Source organism: Macaca fascicularis, chromosome 4 (assembly GCF_037993035.2).
Source record: "Macaca fascicularis isolate 582-1 chromosome 4, T2T-MFA8v1.1".
NCBI lineage: Eukaryota > Metazoa > Chordata > Mammalia > Primates > Cercopithecidae > Macaca > Macaca fascicularis.
Genome location: NC_088378.1, coordinates 22,514,302 through 22,539,263, shown reverse-complemented (window position 1 = coordinate 22,539,263; position 24,962 = coordinate 22,514,302). Strand labels below are relative to the sequence as shown.

The 24,962-nt window shown below is 41.6% G+C and overlaps 1 protein-coding gene and 1 pseudogene across 17 annotated transcripts in view; one reads left to right on the top strand and one right to left on the bottom strand.

The window, feature by feature from the left end:
* Nucleotides 1-24,962, top strand: part of CEP85L (centrosomal protein 85L) — a 234,927-nt gene that overhangs the window by 103,840 nt on the left and 106,125 nt on the right. The window lies entirely within an intron of this gene.
* On the bottom strand, nt 10,227-10,907 carry LOC107129408 (protein SSX7 pseudogene; annotated as a pseudogene).

The following is a 24,962-nucleotide window of genomic DNA, read 5'->3' as shown; positions in this document are numbered from 1 at the left end:
AAAAAAAAAAGTCTTATCTGAAATTCCATCTATGGAACAGAGTTCCATCAAAGCCAATTTAAAAAGAGCTTATATAAAAAATAATTATTCTTGCTGCACTTTATACAAATAATCAGGCCAAGTATTATAAAGCAAATCGGTCTTACTATAATTTGTATTTAGTAAAAATGAGAAACTGGAGAGGGAAATACTATGTTTCAAAAACTATGGTACACTTGTTATTAAATTCTAGTCTCAATTGTTTTTAAGTTTGTTTCTGCAATGTAGGCTAACCCTGCTTATTCCTGTGAACCAACCACGTGATCTCTTACTGCTCAGAACAAGTGGGATGGGTAATGTAAAAATCTGAATCAGTATTCTAATTCTGGGCACATTGCAATCAGCTAGCAACCCCATATCAGCTTGGTTTCAACAGTTGTCCTGTTCATGGAAAACTTTCTAATTTGGTTTTCTTGGAATAACTTTACTTATTTTGCTGTACTCTTGTGGAATATGTCGCTGTTATACTGTTTGTCTGGGAATACAGGACAAGCTTACTGAATGTTTTCTTAAACATATTATTTATTCGATCATTGATTTATGCCAGTATAGACTATGTCGATTTGTTTTTTATTTTTGATTATGACTCAGTAATAATATTTTGTTCAAATTTTGCCATTGAGAACTCTTTCAGGTTTGTTCCGGTGACACTTTGACATGGACACCACCCAGCCATCCTTTTGTTTTTTGAGCACTTCCTTACTTTCAGGTGCCACAAAATGCTCCATGTTCATCTTAGTTTCCTACCTTAGCCCTTGAATCAATCATTTCATCAGTGAGCTCTGGTTCTTTTTATTGGAGAAAGGTATTCAGAAACCAAGATCTGGATGCCGGACATACTTGTTATTATTGGGATGCCATTGCTTTTAGGCCCTTTCAGAGGACAGGGCTAGGTTATGCAGGTATGTATACTAGCCTATAATACACATATATCTAGAACTGTTTCTCTGTTTATTCATCAGTATTAGTATTGAGCTAAACAGGAATTCCTTCTAATGTCTTTGACTCTTAATTCAGACAGCAGGATTTATGTTAGCCCTTCTCCCTTGCTTCTCTGTAACTTCCCTCTCCAACAGTTAGAAGCCTCCCACCATCTACCATCCATTTACTTGTTTACTCGGTCCCCAGTATATGTGTATAAAGCAGATTCAGAACTGTTAACCTCTATTCCCCTGTATTAGTTTCCTAGGGCTACTGCAACAAATTACCACAAACTAGAGGACTTAAACAACAAAAACATTTTTTTCTCACAGTTTTGGAGACTCTAAGGTTCAAAATGAAGGTGTTGGCAGGACCATGTTCCCTCTGAAGGCTCTAGAGAAGAATTCTTCCTTGCCTTTTCTAGCTTCAGGTGCTTACTGGCAGTCCTCGGTATATTATTCATTGGCTTGTGGCACCATAACTCCAGTCTTTGTCTCCTTCACATGTCCTTCTTCCCTGAGCTTTCTGTCTTTATATCTTTCTCTTTCCTTATAAGGATACCAGTAAGTCGACTTAGGACTCACCCTGTACCAGCATGACCTCATTTTACCTTGGATTACATCTGCAAAGACCCTATTTCCAAATAAGGTCACATTCACAGGTTCTAGGGGTTAAAATTTTAATGTACTTTTATGGAGAACATAATTCAACACACTCTATACACACTATGTGGTTAAATAGAAAAGCATTAAAAAAGTGCTAGAAAGTAATTGAACAAAGTTGAGTTGAGAATAAATCAGAACTGTGTGGAGGTCTTTTTAAAAATGAGTTCTAGCTGTTTGGTCTTATTAATAAACATTAAAATTAACTTTGAGGGAAGAATGATGGGGGGAATGAGGATTGAGAAGTTGAAGAACAGATGCTCTGAGATTTTTTTTTTTTTTTTGAGACGGAGTCTTGCTCTGTCACCCAGGCTGGAGTGCAGTGGCCGGATCTCAGCTCACTGCAAGCTCCGCCTCCCGGGTTCACGCCATTCTCCTGCCTCAGCCTCCCGAGTAGCTGGGACTACAGGCGCCCGCCACCTCGCCCGGCTAGTTTTTTGTATTTTTTAGTAGAGACGGGGTTTCACCGTGTTTAGCCAGGATGGTCTCGATCTCCTGACCTCGTGATCCGCCCGTCTCGGCCTCCCAAAGAGCTGGGATTACAGGCGTGAGCCACCGCGCCCGGCCCGAGATTTTCTTTAGTGTTATTGTAAAGCTGCTGTAAGCAAATCATATTATTTTTAAAACAGTGTTCCTGTGTCATGACTTATCAAAAATTTACTTGCAGTTGAGGCAAACTCTTTTATTTTTTGAAACTTTGGCTTTGAAACTCTGTAATAATCTTTTTATAGTCAGTTACTTCAACCTCGATACAGTATTATGATATTAACCTGGGTCCAGTAGGGAACTAGCCTTCCTCAGTTTGGCTAAGGAGAGCTTAAAAAATAACTCCCTATTCTCAGACTAGGCCTCACACGGTGTCCAGACTGGGATGCTGCCTTTCTCATGATAATGGCTAGCTGAAGAACTGAAAAACACCTCACTGGAAAGATGACTCTAATCGTTATCTTTTTCATAAGTCTCCAGAAACCCTTTGATCCTGTTGTGTATTGTTTTATAATTACTCACCTTTTCTATTGCTATTTAGAAAACTGCCTTTTTATTCTTTGAATTAATTTAAAACCAATTTAGTTAGCGGTAGCAAATATCCCTGTTTTTCTCACTGAATAATTCATCATGTGTTAAATATAAATTTCTATAATCTTTTAGAGATGGGAGAGTATGATTTTCACTTTTTCCTTGAATTGGATTGGTGTGAAGATGTTAAAATTTTTGTTACTTTCATTAGTTCTTGCCATTACCTTCAAGCTGAACTTCGACTCTTTTTCTCCAGCAATTTTTTATTAATGCATGAAACAGTGAGTGATTGCACTGGTATGTTACATAGTTCAGAATACAGAATATTCTAATGGAAAAGAATCCTGAGTTTAAGGCATGATTAGTAGATACTGTTATTTAGAAGCTATTCTACATAGATAAAGCAGTGTCAGAGTTTCAAAATCAAGGATGTATTACTCTGTTCTCATGCTGCTATGAAGAAATGCCTGAGACTGGGTAGTTTATAAAGAAAAGAGGTTAAATTGACTCAGAGTTCCACGTGGCTGGGGAGGGGAGGCCTTAGGAAGCTTAGAATCATGGGGGAAGGTACCTCTTTGCAGGGTGTCAGGAGAGAGAAGTGTTGAGCAAAGAGGGAAAAAATTCCCTTATAAAACCGTCAGATTTCATGAGAACTCACTCACTGTCATGAGAACAGCATGAGAGCAGCTGCTCCCGTGATTAAATTACCTCCCAGCAGGTCCCTCCCACGACATGAGGGGATTATGGGAACTACAATTCAAAATGAGATTTGGGTGGGGACACAGCCAAATCATATCAAAGGGCAAATCATTCTAGGAAAGAAGCATAAAGAATGGTGGATAAAAATAAGATGGAATAGTAAGATTCTGGAAGACTTACAATAAATAACAGGAAATTGAGACTTCTGTGGAAAATGAATTAGAATTGGGGTTTGAGTGATTGGTGCTGGTAATGAATGATACTGGTTACATTTATTATTGATTGTCTGGAAAGGTACTCTTGTTTTTTTAAAAAAATCAGTTGTATTAAGATATTACCTGAATGTAAGAAATAGTTTTAGCAGGCATAATAAAGACTATTTAGAAGGAAAGCCTGCTGTGTTTGTTGATGTAACACTTGGTTCCAATTAGTGTATTCTTTCCTTCCTTAATTCATGTCTTTCTGAAGTTTTCATGATTTTTACTTTATGGGAGCTTTTTGTTCTTTACCTTATCTGTTGTTTGGTAATTGTGCTTACCAAGTCCTTAGTCTCGTAGTTTATAAGCATTGTTTTTCGTTGTTGGGTTTGCCTCATAGCTTATCTGTTTATTGTAAAGCACTCAGGAAAATAACCATTGTGGAAGATTACTGAATATTGAGAATAACCTGCATCAGAACATAAGGAATAGGTTGATATTTATAACATAATAGCAACTTGAAAACATGCTATATATATATATATATCAGATTGTGTCATATCAGTGTCAAGTGGATATGTTTTTTATCCTTTGGTCTTTGATTACATAATTTTTGGGGGTCATCCATTAACCACAGGTCTAGAAGGTGTTCATTTTTTTTCTCATTTATAAAATTAAACAAATCTATGCTAGCTAAATTCCAAACATTTTAGAATAACCTAAAATACGTTTATCTCCTTTGTATTACAACACCCAGCTGAGAATTACCATGTCACATTATTATATTAATTTCCAAATAATGTACATGAAATTTGTGTATTATCAAATATAATTTTACTTTTAGATTGTATCTATAGCATATTTTAGTTAGCTGTTTTCAACTTTATTACTGTTACTATTTGGCTTGGAGTAAGCATTTCGTCTTGATTGATGAGACTGTGGCGTGAAGTGCTGCATTAATTTGGTTTGTTGTGATAATTTTTAGGTGAAATATGTGAATGCACTTAAATTCTTTTTTAAAAGACTGATTATTATAAAAACCTCAGTGTACATATTAAATAATGACATGATTTACATGCTACCTGGGAGCTGACCAATACACCTTATAATTTACACACTTATTATACTTCATGCGTTATATGTACGACACTGTTAGTTCCTTTCAGGAGATATTTGAGGTAGTGGTTGCCTCTTCTTCCTTTTTAAACTGGAGCTTTTAGAAGGTTTATTCATTTATTCACTTAATATATATTTATTGAATACTTACTGTGTTCCAAGAATGGCAGAATTGCAGGGAGATAAAAATGGTGGAGGAGAGGATTCCATCAGAATCTCAGCAGCAAAGGGATTCTAGTATAGAAAATTATTCTAGACTTACTGTTGAGGAATTTTCTTTTAGCCAGGATATTTTGAGATTTCAAATAATGCTAAATAAGTTGAGACACTAACATTAGCAGCACCACTTTTTAGCTGTTGTAATTTGTTCATGGAGTTTCAAATTCCAGGTTGAAAAGAAATAGATCTATGACAATGAGGATAGATGTGTCTACCAGGCTACCAAATTGTAACATAAGCTACATAGCTGATCCCCAATGTTTTCCTAGGATTTCTTTGCTGAGACCTGGAGGCCATGTAAATAGCTACTGTTGCCACAGATATTAGTTTGAGGAAGTTGTTTTTGAGGTATGCAGCACTTGTTGTACATAGCATAATTTTGCTATGGCACCAGAGTTGAGTGACAGAGGGATTGTAGAGGAAACTGGGAGTATAGGACCTTGAGGCAAATAAAAGAAACTTTTTGCTTAGTCTTAGCTCTGTAACCTTCCTCAGGACAGTCTTTCTCTACTGTATCACATGGCTCCTGATAGGCAGGCTATCAGGCAATTCATTTGTCTTTTTCAAAAATTTGAGTTCTTAAATACAGTTTTTAATGTCTGTTTTGGGCTGATTTTAAGCCTACTTACATATTTTATTTAAAAAAGGTACAGATAGTGTTAAGTTTTTTCTTTTGATAATTCCCAACTGCTAATTTGTATTAGAGATAATTTTCTTACCTAATTAACCTATTTTATTTTAAATAGGGGCTGATAAAAATGAACTTCAATTTAATCATATCTTCATTAGTTGGTTGTTTTTACTAAATAGTAGGGCTCTTGAATACTTTAAATTTTGAGGGCATCCTCTGGATATATATCAGAAAGGAAGAAACAAGTTATCATTTGGTACACTGTCTTCACTTTTTTGTGAAAAAACAATGGCCATGTAAAGATAAGGACTTGTTTATTTATTTGTTTAGCCAATATTAATTGAATGTCTGTTGCACGGTAAGTACTGTGGTGGGGGTAGGAATTAAATAGATATTTCCCCTAATCATTGTGTATATGAAGTCTAGAGGAGAAGACAGTAAATAGTTATGAGCATTATGATAGGCAAAGTACACAGGGTGGTAGGGATAGACAACAGAGGGACATACAGAAGTCCAGGGAATTAGGGAGAAGACTCCTGGCAGAAGTGTTGTTTAGGTTGAGGCTCAAAAAGGTGAGTAGGAACCAGCAAGGCAAAGGGGTTTGGGAGGAGAGTAGTCTAGGCTGAGAGAATAGCTTGGTCAAAGGCTGGGAAGTAAAAGAATATTGTGGATGATGTGTTGAGGATGGATCACATCCCAGAAAACAAAACTGGAAGCTAGGAGACCTCTTGCTGTGGTAACTTGTTCATAAAAAGAGACAGGGGAAAAAGAAAGCTAGATGATTCTGGAGATGTTTAGGAAATCAAGACCATATATATATATGTATATATATATATATTTATTTAACAACTTTATTGAGTTGCACGCCACCCCCCCACCCCTGCCAAATCTCATGTCAAATTGTAATCCCCAGTGTTGGTGGGGCCTGGTGGGAGGCGATTGCATCATGGGGGCAGTTTCTCATGAATGGTTTAGCATCAACCTCCTAGTGCTGTTCTCGGGATAGACTTCTCACAAGATCAGGTTGTTTTAAAAGTGTGTAGTGCCTCTCGCCTTTCTCTCCTCATCCTACCATGTAAGACACCTACTCCTGCTTTGCCTTTCAATCAAACCTCTTTCTTTTATAAATAACCCAGGCTTGGGTATTTCTTTTTTTCTTTTTTTTTAAGTTCCTTTTCAGGTATTGATAGCAGTGCAGTAATGGACTTACACCATACACCCATTTGAAGTGTACAATTCAATGACTTTTAGTATATTCAGAGTCATACATCTATCACCACTGTCAATTTTAGTACATTTTTATTACACCAAAAAGAAATTACATTCCCTTTAGCCATCATCCTTCAAACCCTCTATTTTCCCAGCTGTAGGCAATCACTAATTTTGAGGGACAATATGAAAATTTCCTAGGGGCTCTCTCTCTTTTCCTTGAGCATGTATTTTATTACAATGATTAGGTTTCATTTGTTCATTAGTTTACTTTGCTAAATGGTTTCCTTAAAACAACTCATCTTAATGTAAAATATCTTCTTGTTCTCACCATCTTTTTCTTTTTTTTTCCATAAAATTTCAAACATACACCAAAGTAGAAAGGAGGCAAAGTGTTGAACCCATATGTGTACACACCAAATTTATAGTTATAATACACGACAATCTTATTTCAGCCATTACTTCTGCTCATCCGTATATACCCTTGGTACTATTTTTAAGCAAATAGAGAACTCCCTTTTAACCTTTTGGTAATAATGATACTAACATTTATTGAGCATTTACTATTTACAGGGCATCACGATCATGATAAGAAGTTTGCATAAATTTTTTATTTAATTAAAAAATTATATGTGGTTATAATTATAAACCCATTTTATATATAAGGTAGGTAATATTTCAACCATTCTCTAGCCTGTTCTGCTTTTTATTAACAGTCAGTTCATTGGTGAATAATACTATGTTTTTGCAACTTTGAAACTTTCAGGACTCTGATAATGGATATTCAAATAACATGACTTCCAGATATCACAGTGGATTATTTGGTCAATTAGCCTTAAAATTAACAAAAATATCGCTCATAAAATTTTGCAATATGTTACACATTATATATAACTTATTTTAAAATTCTTTTATTGTGGAATCCTTTTAGGTAAAATACAATTATCTCCTTTTTACTGATGGAAAAAAAAGACTTACAGGATGTTATGTATCCAGGGTTATATAGCTTTTCAAGTGGTGGAGACGAGATTCTCTTAGTCTGTTTGTTTAACCCCAAGCCCTGTTCTTTAACCCATGGTGCTAGATATCTGCACTTGGAAGGCAGAATCCAAAGGGAAAAAAGCCCTGAGAGATGTAGTATAGGATAATATAGGTAACACTAGATTGAGAAACAGGATGCCAGGATTTTATTTTGAGCTCTGTTCTTGGTCAAGTAATTTAACTTCTTTGTACTTTAGTTCTTTATTTATAGATGGTAGTAGGTCAGAGGTTATACAGAGAACTTTTTTGCTTGTGAAATCATAATTTCAAGGCAGTATTCAAAACAATTTGTTTTATATTCTTTTGTAAATCAAAGAACTTTGTTCCTTATCTCTAAATTCTCTTAATTTATGTTATTGCTGAAAATTAAATATTTGAATCATAAATTCTTAAACATGATTTATAATGTCATTATAGCTCTGTTACCGGTGGAGGGTGTCCATGTTCTTGGTGCTTTGAACAAAGAATTGGACAAAATACACAAAGCAAGGAAAAAATGAAGCAACAAAAGCACAGATTTATTGAAAATGAAAGCACACTCAACAGAAAATGAAAGCAGGAGTGGGCTCAAGCAAGCAACTCAAGGACCTGGTTACAGAGTTTTCTGGGGTTTAAATATCCTCTAGTCTAGTTTCCCATTTTGTTACGTGGTGTACACCCTATGTAAATGAAGTAGTGTCCCATGATCAGTCTGATTGGTTGCAGAAAGCGACCAATCAGAGGCTGAAGTGAAGTTACAAAGTTAACAGCCTATGCAGACGTGTGATTGGTTGTGGAAAGTGACCCTTCAGAGGCTGAAGTGAAGTTGCAAAATTACACTTCTATGCAAATGAAGACTTGGCCCATGACCAGCCTGAGTGGTTGCAGGAGAGGACCAATCAGAGGTACTTTCAGTTTTTCATCTGCCACACAGAAAGGGCAGGGCAGGTGGAGGGCATTTGCAAAGGGAGCAGTAGCCTCTGATGCTTTTGTTACTTGGGTGTGAAAAGGGGATTTTTAGTTTTAGGAAGTCAGCGTGAATTGGTCTTAGGTTCCCTACCTCCAGACCTTGTTCTCCTGCCTCAGCTCTAGTAAGTTTGCAGAAATTAAAATTGTTGGAGGCATAGTTTTATATCTTTATGGACCTCAGTTTTACCTTCAGTATGTATCATTCATTCATTCATTTTTGCCATCATTTTGCTTCTCAGCCTGGTAGAGAGAGTATGATTGCTGGACCCTTAGCCAGCTGAGCTGAACTGAATTGATTTTAGAGATGTGTGATGAACCCATGGACCTAGAAAGGCTCTTGTCACACAATTATGAATGTAGGTGGTATGGCTCCGATGACCGGAGGAACACCAGGGTCCTTTGTCTTGCACCGGCTTAAATAAAGAGACACGGACGCATGTGGAGTGCTTTTAAGGAGCAGAGAGAGTTTAATAAGGGGGAAAGGAGGAGGCTGCCCTGTACAGAGATGGAGGGGGTCTCCAAGCTGAGAGGGGTAACTTCGAGTGTGGAAAACAGCTAGTTATATTAGGAGGCTGGAGGAGGCAGTGTCTGATTTGGGGCCCAGGGGATTGGTTTGACCAGGTATGTCACTCACATAACCCGCCAAAAAAAATGGGCCCTCCCACCCTAGCCTTTTAGTATGCAAATGCAGGGGGCTATGATATCCTATACACATGGGGATATGTGGCAGTGGCCATGATGCTAGGCACTTGTGACAAGAAGTCGAGGCAGGAATTGCCATATTGAACGGATCCAGTTTCAAATGGCTGGCGTTTGCATATCAAAGCTTGCCGGCTCAGCCCTTCGAGCTGTTTTTCTGCTAGGCAATGAATGTTTCTGGAGCTGCTTTAAAAGAAAAAAACCTTGCCAAGGACCCCTTGTCCTATCTGCTTAAAATAATTCTTTTTTTTTTTTTAATTTGTAAATGTTTATTAACTGTCAGTGACCGAGACAGGGGAATCAGATGATGGGAGTTTGCAGCAGGCAGTGCACGTTGAATAGGAAACAGAGTGAGGGGAGCTTGCCCAGGACCCATTAGTGGTGAGGAAAAGCAGATGGAGATGCTTATAGTGGTGTTCTGCATGCGCGCGCGTGTGTGTGTGTAAATGCAGAGAAAAAAATCTGAAACACCTAGAACTGACCTCAGTAATCACATCTGGGGAGAGGGGAGGGTAGTGCTGTTCTATGCAGAGAATACCTGACAGTATGTGTTTTCTGAGGTAGGTGCATGGATACACAAGCAGAAATATGCATTAACTATGTCTTGTTCATCAATGAAAATGCAAATATCTAACAGGATGGCACACTGTAAGAAAATACAACGAAAATGCTAATACCAAACTCTTGGCACACTATAAGAAAAATGACGCTCAACTTTTTACTGTCATGAACTCCAGCTTTCACTTGCTATACGCCTGATGGCGAGGGGTTTGCGGCCATGCCCATGCTGGTGAAAGGTCATGGGCATGCATCCTATCCCTGAGGGGAGTTATTCATCATCTTCCTCAGGGTCGCTGATCTCTTTATAAATCATTAGATACTTTCTCTCTTGCAGTCTGTGGATCCAGACATATTCCCACTTTTCTTGGGTCCAGATGTCTTATTAGTCTTCTCAGAGGTACTTTCTTTTCCCGGGGGACACAGCTGTTTCCCATTGCTTCGTGAGCCAGATGCTTCTGGCACTCCCTTCAAATCATTTCCTTCCTCTGCTGGCTTCTTGGGCATCATCTTTGGAAAGTTTCCATGTAGCATACCGAAAGCCATCTGAGGATGTTCATCCTGATTCCCACAGTTTTAGTCTGTATCAAAGTCATTCCCTGGAATTCTGCGGCCCATTTATTGTACATGAAAGGTGGGAGGGTGGCCTAGAGACCTAGTTTAGTCATGGTCTCATAGTTTCTCTTCATATACACATAGGTGATTTTCTGTGAGTTTTTCAGCTTTTCCCACTCTTTCTTAGATAAGTATCTGGCAGTATCATTGAAGGCCTTGTTTGTGTCTCTTCTCTGATATCTGAGCATCATCCTTGGGTCTCTTTGCAAACATGCTGTCTCCGTTCATAGCGTTGGGAGCAGTCTGACCTCGGAGACGAAGCAGCCACGGCGAGGTCGGCAGCAGCAGCGGCAGTGAGGGCAGTGGCCAACTAATTTTTTAGTAATTCCTGTAACATTCTCCCCTGAGATGTCACCCTAACTGCTGGTTAGGTGTTTCATTTAAAAGTGCAAAGGTACCTCCCACTTCAGCTGTAAGGACATCTAAGGCCCGTCTATTCTGTGCTCCTACTGAGGCTGAAGAGTCTATAGATTGTGGTTGTGCCTCTATGGCCCCTACAGTTGCTTTCCATCTTCTCTGCATTATAAGAGAGATATTAAGTATTGATCTTTCTTTTTTTTTTTTTTTTGAGACGGAGTCTCGCGCTGTGTCACCCAGGCTGGAGTGCAGTGGCGCGATCTCGGCTCACTGCAAGCTCCGCCTCCCGGGTTCACGCCATTCTCCTGCCTCAGCCTCCGAGTAGCTGGGACTACAGGCGCCCGCCACCACACCCGGCTAGTTTTTTGTATTTGTAGTAGAGACGGGGTTTCACCATGTTAGCCAGGATGGTCTCGATCTCCTGACCTCGTGATCCACCCGCCTCGGCCTCCCAAAGTGCTGGGATTACAGGCTTGAGCCACCGCGCCCGGCTAAGTATTGATCTTTCAAGGAGAGGGAATGCCCATAAACCAGAATATACCTCTGGCTGTAGAATTTCCCATCCATGGTTTTTCTAAGATGAGATTGTCATGTGCATGCCCTCCCCAGTTAAATCTCCATATGAGGGCATAGAAATGATAGATCTCTTTGTCCGACGTATTCAAAATGGTACAGTTTCTAGAAAAAGTTAGGCATGTCCCCAGATGATGCTGCCATCTTGGTAGAATTTAAAAATAATAAGTTGGGAACTACTGGAGCTGTAGTACAAGTTCTCTTCCAATGCCTTGGGAGGGCTAAGTGTATCCAGGAGCCACAAAGAAAATATAGCCCTGTTCCTTGAAGGGATGGTTCTAAGTTGTGGCTTGTGAGAGACACTGGCAGATTTTCCTCATATCTTAGAAGTTTCCTTTCTTTACGTATAATAGAGGCATCCTTGGGATAAAGATAACCATATTTAGTCATTTACGATGTCATTTGGAATTTGACATGCCAAGTGAAAAGGGTCCACCTGACAAATGGAGTTTTGAAAAATTAGAGACGAAATAGGGCCCTGGTGAATATCTCAGATGATTTTTGTGGCAAGGGTGTCAGTCCAGATGTCTTCAGTTCGCCCAAAGATCTGTAAGCTGCCACTATTAGCAAACATCATACAAGGGTCTGGAATTCCATGGGTAGGGTGGAAGTTTGGAAAGACCCATGTGTTATTTTTTACATTATAGTCAAGGTGGTTACTTAGAGCATGCCACTCCCATCGGTACTTCCAACCAGAAGGAGAGGCTAGATTCTGAAAGCCCCCCACTAGGGCTTCTATCCTTGTAGATCACCCTTGTTGCACTCTCCTCAAATCTTTGAACTATCAGCAATTACAAGTGTGATGTTAAAATATCTGAGATCTCCCAAGTATGATCCTTCCCCACTGCTTTTAAAGCAGAGGGAGGCATTTGCTATTACTCAGTCAACTTTTCCAGGCCTGAGGGTGTGAAGCTTATCTTTGGGAGAAAGTTCTTTGATGCTGGGGCAAAGTGTTTTCCTGGGAAGAGTTAGTCACCCAGTTGAAAGTGTTCCCATGCCATGTCCCATTTATGCCTGGTAAGTCTTTAAGCGTTAAAGGTAAAGCCAACAAAGGGAATCCTAAGATGCTGAGTTCCGGGTAACTGTAAGTTTCCTTAGTGTCACTGAACTAAGCGAACCACTTAGGACAGACCTGACAATTAGTCTTGTACAAATGGGCCATGGCAGATATTGTAGGAGCTAAATGGTGCGATGTATTACGAAGTCCAGTAAAAAGTCGTAACAGATTTAGTGATAGTAAAACTCTCATGTTTACTTCCTGTTAGTAACCGTTATTCCTGCTGTGAGGTTAATAATTAAGCCCAATGCTGTAGTAATTGAGATTCTCCCTCTGACATTCCACCCTGGGGGTGCTGCAGTATATAGTTCTACTGCAAATAGCAGAGTGAGTATAGCAATTCCTGCAAGGAGTAGTAGTAAACAATTCCCACCAGAAAGAAGTTCTGATATTTGGCTCAAAAGGAGAGGTAGAAATGACAAAATGTATTTGTTGAGGTAGGGGTGAGACTGCATAAGATGATTAGTTCTCATTCAGTTACTTATCTTTTGTGATTTTCAGCTTAAGATCTTCTGTTTTTTCACATTGCTATTCAGGACGTTCCTCTGGGCTGTCGGGGGTTGCTCCCTCAGCTCTCCAGGCTTTGATTTGAGTGTGATGTATCTATGAGTCGGCTGATTCCTGTACCTTTTATTGTTGGGGGAACTGGAAGAACAGTGTAATTACAGCCCTTCCTAGGTTGGGCTTAAGGAGGGAGAGAGAGAGAAGGGAGAACCTTTACCAGTACCAAATCTCCCGGGTTAAATAGAAGTGTCCCTGTTTCCTGGGGTTGGGCTTTCGCTAATTGTGCTAATTCCTGTTGGAAGTCAGCCAGAGAGGTTACATGCTTAACTAGCTCGGAGGTTTCCCGATCTAATAGAAAATCATTGGTAAGGAAAGGGTGTCCATACAGCATCTCAAAAAGGCGAAGACCTAATTTTGAAGGGGTTTATCTTACTCGGAGTAAGGCCATGGGAGGAAGAGTGACCCAAGGAAGGTGAGTTTCTTGGGACAATTTTCTGAGGTGTCTCTTGATAATATCATTAGTTTTCTCTACCTTTCCTGAGGATTAGGGTCTCCAAGCCCAACGGAGATGATATTCTATGCCTAGTGCTTTTGAGACCCTTTGTGTGACAGCTGCCTTAAATGAGGGCCCATTATCACTTTGTAGGTACTTAGATGAAAGCAGGGAGTTATTTCATTAACTAACACTTTTATTACCTCAGAGGCTTTTTCTGTACATGGAAATGCTTCTACCCGCTTAGTGAAGGTATCTACCCATACAGCAGGTATTGAATGCTCTTTGTCTTTGGCATGTGGGTGAAGTTCGTCTGCGACTCCTCCCTTGGGTATCTTTCTGTTCTTTGGGTTTGAGCAGGAAGGAGTCGCCTGTTCAGGGGATTATTTTTAAGACAGACTTCATAAGCATTAACAACTTGCTTGATTGTGTTTAGTAAGTTCTCGCCTAAAAACAATCTCTGGGCATATTGATGAGTTTTATCATTTCCCAAGTGAAAAGCTTGGTGAAGCACTTTAAGGACTTTCCATTGGCTGGAGGCTGGCACGTGGAGTTAGCCGTCTTGCGACTGTAGCCATCCTGAGGGCTGAAATGTATACCATCGAGAAGTGGCCCATCCTATTTCTGTGGGTGAGTACTGAGGTTTAATTTCTCTTACGGAGCCTTCCCAGATTAAAGGGGTTTGAAGTGTGTTGTCTTGAGCCTTCCTTGCTGCTGACTTAGCTGCCTGCTCAGCTAATCTATTTCCTTTGGCTATCTCATCTGTTCCCGTTTGATGTCTCCTACATTGCATCACTGCTGTTTCTCATGGAAGGAGAACTGAGGATGATAACCTGTGATACTTTATAGGAGATCCATTGGTGGTAAGAAAATGCCTTTCGTTCGAAATGACAGCATAAGCAGGGAGAACCAGGAAGGCATATTTGGAGTTTGTGTAAATATTAACTACCTTTCCTTTGCTTATATTCAGTTGTTCTTGTAAGAGTGATTAGCTCAGCTAATTGAGCGCTTGTGCCTGGAGGGAGTGACGCACTTTCAGTGATGTCATGTAGAGTGACTACTGTGTATCCTGCCTTACAGATCCCTTGTTCTACAAAAGAGCTCCCATCTGTCAACAGGGTCCAGTCTGGGTTCTCTAGGGGAGTTTCCTTGAGATCTTCTCTGGCTGCATAGGTCTGTACTATGATTTGTTCACAGTCATGCTCAGATTCCCCAGTTTCTTCCTGGTGGAAGGTGGCTGGATTTAGGTTAGAACAAGTCTTTAATTGGATGTTGGAACCCTTTAACAGCAGGGCCTGATATTTAAGAAGTCAGCTATCTGTTAGCCAAAGGCTCCCCCTAGAGCGCAGTAGTCCTGCCACGTTAGGTGGGGCATAAATAAATCATTTTCCACGGTTAATTTAGAGGCTTCTGGGACCAAAAGAGCCACTGAGGCAATGGCTGGGAGGCATGCTGGCCATCCTTTAGCCACCAACTCAAGTTCCTTACTTAGGCAACCCACACTGGCTGTTGACCTGGGCCTGTGTTAATACTCCCAGGGCCATTCCCTTCTTTTCTCATACATACAGATTGAAGCCCTTCCCTGTAGGAAGGGTGAAAGCTGGTGCCTTAAGCAAGGCTTGCTTCAGCTGGTCAAGGTTTGAGCTTCAGGTTCCCAGGTTAAAAGATAAGTTTTAGCTCCCTGAGTTTCTTTTATGAGGTTATGTAAGTTTCTTTTATGAGGTTATATAATGGACAGGCTATTTCACCACACTCAGGTATCCGTAGTCTACAAAGTCCTGTAATGCCCCAAAATCCTCTGAGTTGCTTGAGGGTTTTGGGGAGGAAAAGGAAGAAATAGTCTCAACCCTCTCCTTCCCTAATGCTCTGGTCCCCTCAGACAGCACTAGGCCTAGGTATACTTCACTGAGGTTTTGCAGAGCTGGGCCTTGGGTTTTGAAACCTTATATTCTCTGTTAGCTAAGAAGTTGAGAAGAGCTTCATTGCCTTCCTGAAAAGCATCCTCCGTTGGGGCACAGAGCAGAATATCATCAACGTATTGCAAGACCTTAACTTAAGGATGAGAGAACTCAGAGAGGTCTTGTGACAGTGCCTGTCGAAACAGGTAAGGACTATTTCAAAATCCCTGAGGCAGCACCATCCATGTTAACTGGGCAGTCTGGCCGGAGGGATATTCGAAGGCAAACAGGTATTGAGAGTCAGGGTGTAACGGTGTACAGTAGAAGGCATCCTTTAAATCTAGGACTGTAAACCATTTAGTTCCCTCAGATATTTGAGTTAACAGGGTATAGGGATTAGGGACCACTGGATGGGTTGGAACTACAGCTCCATTAATGAGGCAAAGGTCCTGAACTAGGCTCCATTCCCCATTGGGTTTCTGCGTTCCTAATATTAGGGTGTTGCAGGGGCTGTTACAGGGTTTGAGTAGGCCTTGCATCTTTAGGTTATTAGTAATGGCTTCTAGCCCTTTCCTAGCCTCTGGCCTTTGGGATAATATCTCTGGTTAGGAAAAGAAGATATCCTTAAGATAGATCTGGACTGGCCTAGCAGTTATAGCTCAACCTATTCTTCCTTAAGTTGCCTACACTTCCAAATTAATGTTGGCTTCCATCAGGGGAGACAGAGTTTGTCCTGGGGCTGTAAAGATGCTGCAGGCGCCCATGCAAGCTAGAATGTATCTACCTAATAAAGGAGTGGGACTTTCAGGCATGATTTAAAAGGCATGTTTAAATAGTAAGTCTCCCCATCTGCAAAAGGGGTTGAGAAAAATACCAGGTTAGAGTTTTTCCTGATACACCCCTTATGGTAGTGCTCTGGGAAGAGGGGGACCCTGAATTAGAGACGAGGAGAAAGAGACTGGCCCAGTATCCAGAAGGAGATCTACCTTCCTTCTTTCAATTTCCAGAATCCCTCAGGGCTCCTGTGTTGTGATGGCAGTCTGAGTCGCTGGAGCTGGGGGTTTAAGCCCTGGGACCCATCAGTCGTACTGGACCATCTGTGAGACTGGTTCTGAACCCACTGACCTCTGCCTCTGGGGGCAGATCTGTCTCCAGTGGTCTCCGCCACAGGCTGGACGGGGTCGAGGTGGCTTCGTCTTGCTGCCTGGGCATTCCTTCTTAAAATGCCCTGACTTGCCACATTGATAACAGCTAGTGGATGCACCTCAGGGATCCTGAACTTTACAAGCTTGCGATGCTACTACTAGAGCCTCTGTTCTTCACTTGTATTTCCTCTCCTTTTCTTGGACCTCCTCCTGATCCCTATTGTAAAAGACTGAAGTGGTTATTCTCAGGAGGTTCTCTAGGGTGTTATCTGGTCCTATAGCTTGTTTCTATAGTTTCTTTCCAATATTGGGAGCTGACTGTGTAATAAACTTGTCCTTCAGGATTAACTGTCTCTCAACTGAATCAGGATAAAGAGGTGTGTTTTATTAGTGCCTCTCCTTAGCCTTTCCATAAAGGCTGTGGGATTCTCATCTGGTTTTGATCTATCATAGATACAGTAATCAAGAGGTTTGGCCCTGGTCTTCCATAGGCTCTCTAATATAGACCTTAAGAAGTGCTTCCTTTTCCATTCATTTCCTGAGTTATTGGAGTTCCAATCAGGGTTATCTGCCAGAACTGCTTCCCTTCCTAGTGGGAATGGAGTTTCCACTTATTCCTTACTTTCCTTGTCTCCTCTTTTTCTCCTTGGTCTGCTATCGGAGGCATGTTGCTCATATGCATATTTTTCTGCTGCCTGTGGAACTCTGCCGGCTTTTCAGCCCCAGTGAGGGTCTGACTTAGCAGAAACATAACATCCCTCCATGTGAGATCAAACACCTGAGTTAAATTTTGGAAAATTTCTATATACCTATTGGGGTCATCAGAAAATTGGGCCAAGTCTCTGTTTATTTGCTTAAGGTCCTGTAATGAGAAGGGAACTTGAACCCTCATGGCACCATTCCTGTCAGGCATTTCCTACAGAGGTAAGAGTGAAGTGGGGAGAGTGGGATATACTGGAGTTAGTGGAGCTGGAGGAGCTGATAGTATGATTGGAGGCGGACTGGAAGGATTGGGACATTCAATAGCTGTCTCAGATTGCTCCTCTAGAACCTGCTTTAGCTCTGGGGAACTATTCCCTGTGGCTGCTAAAAGAACTGGGTTGGTTGTACAGAATTTGTAAAGGTCTGGGCTGTTTCACAGGGCAAAGAAAGTCTATACGTAGGGGATCTCAGTCCATTTGCCCTTCTGTTTGGAGAAAAGATCTAACTGTTGGATAATATTAAAATCAAGGCTCCCCCCGGCAGGCCAAGTTTGTCTGTCCTCAAGATAGTAAGAAGGCCATTCCCTTGTGCAATAGAATATGAGTCACTTTTTCCTCAAAGTCTCAGGGTTGAAGGAGTCCCAGTGGTTTAAAATACATTCCAGAGGAGTGCATGCTGAAGACGATCTGTTGCCCATCTAGACAGAGAAGTGAGAATAAAAGTGTCCTTTTAGTTTCCTTTTGGTGTATGACTCAGGGTGGAGAAGAAAACAGTAGGGGGCCTTCCCCTATTTTCCCTCCCTGGTTCCTGGGTCCCGGCACCCAGTTAAATGTGCCGCCCATGGCTGTAGTTGTGACCCTCCAAGCCGTGGCACCAGAGAAATGACTTTTGAGGCCTAGTCACACTCACCGAACTAGTCCTAGTCCTCTGCTTATTATTTCACTTTGACCTCCTAGACTTGTGTGACCTGTGTGCCTCCCTAAAAAAAAAAAAAAAAAAAAAAGATCTCAGGGAAAACTGTGTAACTGGGCAAGGCCCCAAGGATTATGCCAGATTCAACTCTATATCCTGCTATTATGGCCCGTGCTAAAGCATTTACCCTTAGAAAAATGGTTCTAGTTAACTTCTGGACTTAAATCCCCTTACTAATTAAGTACTGTCTCAGTTGGAGACAGAAAAGGTGAGTTAAAGGAATGTAGGAACCAAATGGCTGTTTTCCTGCTGATGGAACAATATTGAGACTAAAATTCGGCTATGGAAGACATTTAATTCCTAACTGTTGAAAGCAGAATTTTCCCATTCCTGTAAGAGGCTTAGAGCCTGATTTCTAGCAGTGCAAAAGGAAGCTGCGGTGTTAGCATTGAAAAAAAAAAAAAAAGTGCCTCATGTAGAGGATTTCTGATTCCACTAGGTGGCACTGTTGGCTCAGAAATACTATGTGCTCCTCAGACAAGTGGTAGAGACCTGGAAATGCCATGTGCTCTCCAGACCAAGGGGCTGAGAGAGAAATGCTCACTGTCTGGGAGGAACCCTCTGTTCTAGAAGATTGCAATTGCATGCCTGAGTTAAACTCCCGGTTACTAAATTCTCACACAGTCGACACAACGCAGAGAGAGTAAGAGACCGTGGATAGAAAAGGAAGGAAAGGTTCGTGACTGAATAGCTGAGGATTCTCTGCCAGCACCTGAAATGGGCTGTTGGACGCTGGGTCTAGTCCAGAGGCCTTTGAATCACACCAGGGTGTGTCCTGCCCAGATATGCTCAGTTGCCTCAGAACTTTTTCCAGCCTTGCGCAATGGCGAGGTCTCCTCATGAAAGAAAACTGATTAGAAATATGGCTAACATTCCCAATGACCTGTGGGTATTGGGGGGTTCTCCATGTTCTTACCAGCAAGCCTCACATCTGAGTCTTTAGAACGGCAGCCAACGATAAATGTATCTAACCAGCAGATGGATGCCTTTTGATTTTAAAATAGAGGCCAAGAGCACCTTGGAATGATAGAACAGATTTTAAGCTCACTTGTATAATCACCACTCCAACGAATGTTGTACCTCGGATTCCTGGCCAGTGCACCAAAATGATACGGCTCTGATGACTGGAGGGCAACTTTTCTCACGCTGGTTTAAATAAAACGACATGGATATATGTGGAGTGGTTTTAAGCAGCGGAGAGAGTTTAATAAATTGGCGAGAAAGAAGGAAGAGGCTCCCCCATACAGAGACAGAGGGAGGGGGGCTCCAAGCTGAGAGAGGGAACCTTGAGTGCAGCAGAAAACAGCCAGTTTAGGAGGCTGGAGGAGCTGGTGTCTGATTTCCATAGGGCTCAGGAGATTGGGTTGACCAGGTATGTCATTCATGTAACCCACAAAAATCTGGCCCTCCCACCCTAACCTTTTAATATGCAAATGCAGGGCACCATGATGATCTACAAACGTGGGGCGATGTGGGGGTGGCCACGATGCTAGGCACTTGTAGTGACAAGAAGAAAGTGGATATCGCCATATTGAGTGGACCCGTTTTCTAATGGCTGGCATTTGCATATCAAAGCTTGCTGGTCTGCCCTTCAAATCATTTTTCTGCGATGCAAGAAACGTATCTGGAGCTGCCTTAAGAGAAAAAAAGCTTGCCAAGGACCCTTTGTCTTCTCTATCTGCCTAAAATAATTTCTTAATAACTCCTATAATATAGGGAGATTATTGACTCCATAGCTCTCCAAACAGTGCAGGTAGATTAAGGACAAGATTATCATTTATTATCTGTCCTATCATAAAGTAATAGTTTTATTTCTAAGAAACTTTATGTTTTCAAAACTTACATCCCATGACAGTTTGATTTGTAAAAATTTTTGTAGGAGAGAAGTAACACTTACGGCTCTCTACAGGTCAACTGCCTGATGAGACTTAATCTTAAATTGAAACTAGTGTGAGATGTCCAGAAAATAGTAGAGTTGAATGACATTTTAAAAGGCAGGCAAGAAAAAAATTCTATTTTTTTTTTTGTAAATATAAAAAGGAGCTGGTTTTTTTTTTTTTTTTTTTTTTTTCCCTGACCAGCTTCCTGCCCACCCCTGCCCCTTGACTGAATTGGAAAATATTTTACTTTGCATTGTTGACCTCTTTGAGCCATACATCAAATTGTCCTTTAAATTGGTAGTAATCTGGCTAGAGATCAGAATGCCTGTCTTTTTGTTTTTTTAAAAAACAGCTTTTCAGCGAGGCATGGTGGCTCACGCCTGTAATCCCAGCACCATGGGAAGCCAAGGGGGGCAGATTGCTTGAACCTAAGAGTTCAAGACCAGCCTGGATATCATGGTGAAACCATGTCTCCACAATAAATACAAATACTAGACAGGTGTTGTGGCACATGCCTGTAGTCCCAGCTACTTGGGGGACTGAGATGGGAGTATTTCTTGAGCTCAGGAGGTTGAGGCTGCAGTGAGCTAAGATTGCGCCATTGCACACCAGCCTGGGTGACAGAGGGAGACTTTGTCTCAAAAAAACTGAAACAAAAAACCAGTGTTAGAAAGAAGTGCTTGGTGCCGCAAAGAAGAAATCGCACTCAGGCAAGTTTTCTCAGCAAGGCAATTTACTTCTACAGAAGGGTGCTGCCTGCATCAGTCATGCTCACAAGAGCACACCTAACAAAGGAGAGAAGGGTTTTTATTCCTAACACAGTTCCTGTTTCTGTGTCCTTTCCCCATTGGCTGGGGTTGGACCAAACAATCTAAATTAACCCCACTGGCTAAGACTTAAACCTTTCTAAGTATGGTGAACACACAGTTTGCTAAGAGAGGAGGGGAGGGAGAGACTGTCTGTTGCTAAGGTGGGAAGAGTTGCCTACAGAACAAGTTCAAGGCGTGTTTCGACATGTATGGGTTCAACAGAGTTGTTGTTCATAGAGTGACAGGTTTGCTAGTTACAGATTAAGCTGAGGAACAAGCGCTCATTACAGATCAAGCGGAAAGGGCTGTGTACAGAGCAAGAGACCAAGGGAACTTTGAAGAGGAACTTACTGTCCTTAACAGTTTCCCCCTCTTGATTTTATAGTTCTTCCCCTTCAAATTTGTTTAACATATTTTATATTTGTTGTTGTTCTTGTTCGTTTAGGAGTAGGAACTTATTTGAGTAGGGTAGAGGAGAATCGAGAGGGGTTTTGGTGAGGGCTTTTTCTATAAGCCTTTGCACTAATCTACGAATACGAGTTATGATGCAGCAGCCTACAAGAATTAGTACACCTGTAACAATTGCCAGCGGAGTAAAGGTTATGAATCCCTTCCATTTTCTAAACCATTTTTTCCATGAGACTAGAGAATAATTCTAGAATTCTATTCTAGAATTTTTGGCTAATTCATTTGCTAGGGTGGTAAGGCTCTGTAAGGCTTTTGTAATTGTTCCATCGGGTGCTGTGTTGTTAGTGATAAAAGCATTGGGCCCCAATTATGACACAGACCCCACCTTTTTCAACTAATATTATGTTCAGGGCTATTCTGTTTTCCCAGGCCATCTGGCTGGTGAAGCCTAATTGTTCAGCTGTTCCTTTAATGGCATCCCTAGTATAACTGACAAACTGCTGTTGATTATGGTAAATGTAATTTATCCAGTTTACATTTTTCTTTATAGTTACCCACAAGAACAATATAGATTCAAATCCTTCAGCTATTTGATTTTGGGCTTTAAATTCATTTGGCACCCCTTGTGGAACTCCAATGGCATTTATATAAATGTGAGGGTCAAAGGACCTGTGGGGGGTACTTCTTTTTTCACGATTGTCCTTTTTGCTTGGTTGATGAAATGCCAGAGTGAAAGGGATTGCCGATTGGATTAGAGCACAAGTGCTGCTCCAGTTACTTGGCAGAGTACCCAGTAGTGGTCCACTGTGGTACCACCATACATCCACTTGGGGATGAACAAGGGCAGACTGATTGGTTAGCTCTTGAAAAGGCTTAGATTCACTGCATCCCATTAGACTCCCAAGGAATGCCAAGTTTTCCCCTTGCTGTGAGACATGAGGTGAAATTGATATTTGTAGTAGGGGGTTGGATAGCCCTCAGGGGCCGACCTGCAGGACTTTTCACTTCTGGGAATAGCAGCAAGAGGGTTTGACATGCCTTATTGTCCCAGGCCGTGGGATTTTGGAAGAGGGCTACCATACAGTTCATGCCCGGTTGGTCAGAGGATCATCCAAGTGGAAAGGGGACAATTTGGGTTTCTGGCCTACCTGTCGCACAAGTGTAACAATTGCTTTTGTTTAGTGTTCAGATGGAATATTTAATCCATTCCAGCCAGGCATTTGCATCTTGGTACCGTGTTTCAATGGCTACAGTTGGCTTTAAATCTTTAATTTTTACAATGGGTAAGTACTGGGTTGCAATGATTAGATTGGCAATCAGAGGGGGTGGCCCCTTTGGTGAATTGTAGTTATGGTTTTAGGGCAGTGCAACCCTGTGAGGAGGTCCAACTCTGATGTTTAGTAGTCCATAGGACATCTTCCCACTGAGAACATAACCCCCAATTGCCTAACTCTTCCTCTGAGAATTCCCACCATACACAAGACATGGGAGTATTGACTCTTTCCACAGAGGGGCAGAAGTACTTTTCTGCACAAGCTAACTGTCTTTGACTTTGGAGATCTCCACAAGGTAAGACTAGACAAGCATGGTTACATTAACAGTAAGATATCCTTGAGTAGCTAAGGGGAGGAGAAAAAGACAAACCCGTTTGAATGTTAGTTTTGAGGCTGTTGGTCCTGGAGTGATGGTCCATGACTTTGCCAGAGGTGGGGCCTTCTTCACTCAAGTGTGGTGGGTTCACCCTTTTTCGGCTTTCCGGACTGCTGTTTCAGTTGTTAGGAGCACCAGGTAAGGTACTTCCCAGGTGGATTTGAGCTTTCCCTCTTTCCAACCTTTGACAAGGACGTAATCTCGCTAGGAGGTCTTGAGTCCTGAAAGAGGAAAGAGACAGACAGACCAAGGTCTTTTTGAGGGGGGCAGTTCGGATTCTTGTTAAGGCAATAGGCAGGCAACTTGTCCATGGTAATCAGGTTTCCAGAATTTATTTGGTTAGGTGATTTTTTTAGAGTTTGATTCATTTTTTTCCCTACTTTCCCTGATGAGGACAGGTTCCAGGGAGTATGATATTCCTATTTTATTTCTAGTGCCTGGGTATATGTTCTAATAGGGCTTTGACTACACTACTGGCTGTTGTCCTTGGGAAGGGGAGAGTTTCTACCCAGTGGGTAAGGTGGTCTACTGTTACTAGTAAATACTTGAGGTGGCCTATTGGGGGCTTTCAGTATAGTCAATTTAGACTCTTTGGCATGGCCTTAACCCTGGATTTCTTCTCCCGGGAGGTTGTTTTTTTAGGGTTCATTGATTAGTTTTTCTGCACACCGTGCAACTGTCCACTACTTACCTAGCGAAGGTGTGTATTCCTATGCACCCATAGACTCTAAGGACTGCATCACATACAGCTTGAGGACCCCAATGAGTTCCTTGATGAAGCTGAGACAATATTTCTCTCAAGAGGTTTAGACAACATTTCCCTTCCATCTGGTAATACCCACTTTCCTTCTGGGTTTTCTTCAGCTCCTAATTTTTTTTGCATTTGCTTGAAGGGGAGGGAAGTTAGAAGTGTTTGGCAGGGGAAGGTGATCTAAAGGGTAAGTAGTTTCTGGCAAACAGGACTATTGTCATTGACATATTCTATTAAAAGTTGAGAAGTCCAGTCCTCACTGGACTCAAACCTTGGCCAGAAAACTGAAGGCTTGAGAATAGGTTCTTTGGTTTAAATAAAGCAAAAATATTTTATTATTTGTTGCTTCTTTTTATGTTTGGTGCTTTCATTATCTCTCCAATATTTTAACATGAGACCTAGAGAACTATCAGAAGGAATTATATTGTCTGTCTTTTCCTTTTTATTCCCTGCCTTGTCTGTGGTATTTCCCATCCTGGAAGTTTTAGGTGCTTCCTGAGTCTTCCTGAGTCAGTGGAGCTCAACCTCTCCTAATAGAAATTTCTTGCACCCTTTCTCTAGGGGCTCAACCCGAGTTTCCTGAGTGTGTGTGGGGCTCAACCTCTCTTTACTACAGATTTCTTGCACCTTTTCCCTGGAGGCTCACCCTCCCCCCCCCCCCCCCCGCCCCACCAATTGGAGGTTTCTTGCACGCCTTTGCTTTCACTTCCTCCTCTGGCCACTTCCCTCGTAGGAATTTAGGTCAGTATAAACCCTCGACAGAAAAGCTACCCTAAGCCATATTAGGTGACCACAGAACCATGGATCCGGACTCCACACTCGCTTCGCACTTAATTGTGTGTCTCTTTCACACACTTTCAACCTCCAGGATGTCCTCAACACCAAGGAAGTACTTTGCTGCCCGCCCCCCGGCTTTTCTTACCTTGGTCTGTGCACAGAGTTACCTCGTCACCGTGGTATCTGTACTATAGGCTTTTTCTTCTTGTGTTGCTGAGAGTCTGGGTTTATTCTTCACACCAGGTGGGTTCCGATTCCCTACTCCTGAGGCCACTGCAGTGAGGCAGCAGGACGCTTCTCATGAGAGGTGACTGGAGACCCTTCCCCATAGGAGAATGGTATCCCGGACGGGTTCTTCTTCTTCAGCTCGGTGCTGCAAAGAAGAACCATCTCTCAGGCAAAACGATTTCTTAGC